Here is a 264-nt window from a genome sequence, read left to right as displayed (position 1 = left end):
TATTCAAATATCCATCTGACTGATAGAAGGGGATGCTTTAACAAAAATCCCCTCGGGATGATACAGATAATATCTCAAGCACAAGCTTCTGTCCTGAAAACCCACTTAGATATAGATACACACGCCTGGACTATCTGGGCCACTTCACCAGTGAACTAGATTTCCTGTCCCACCGTTCCCCGCGGGGCAGTCTATTTTTTCCTTCTCCTAATTGTAAGCGAGCGCCAATCACCTGAACACTACCAGAAAACATACAGCACCAAG

Source organism: Pristiophorus japonicus, chromosome 8 (assembly GCF_044704955.1).
Source record: "Pristiophorus japonicus isolate sPriJap1 chromosome 8, sPriJap1.hap1, whole genome shotgun sequence".
In the NCBI taxonomy this organism is placed as follows: Eukaryota; Metazoa; Chordata; class Chondrichthyes; family Pristiophoridae; genus Pristiophorus; species Pristiophorus japonicus.
This window is presented reverse-complemented; position numbering follows the sequence as displayed.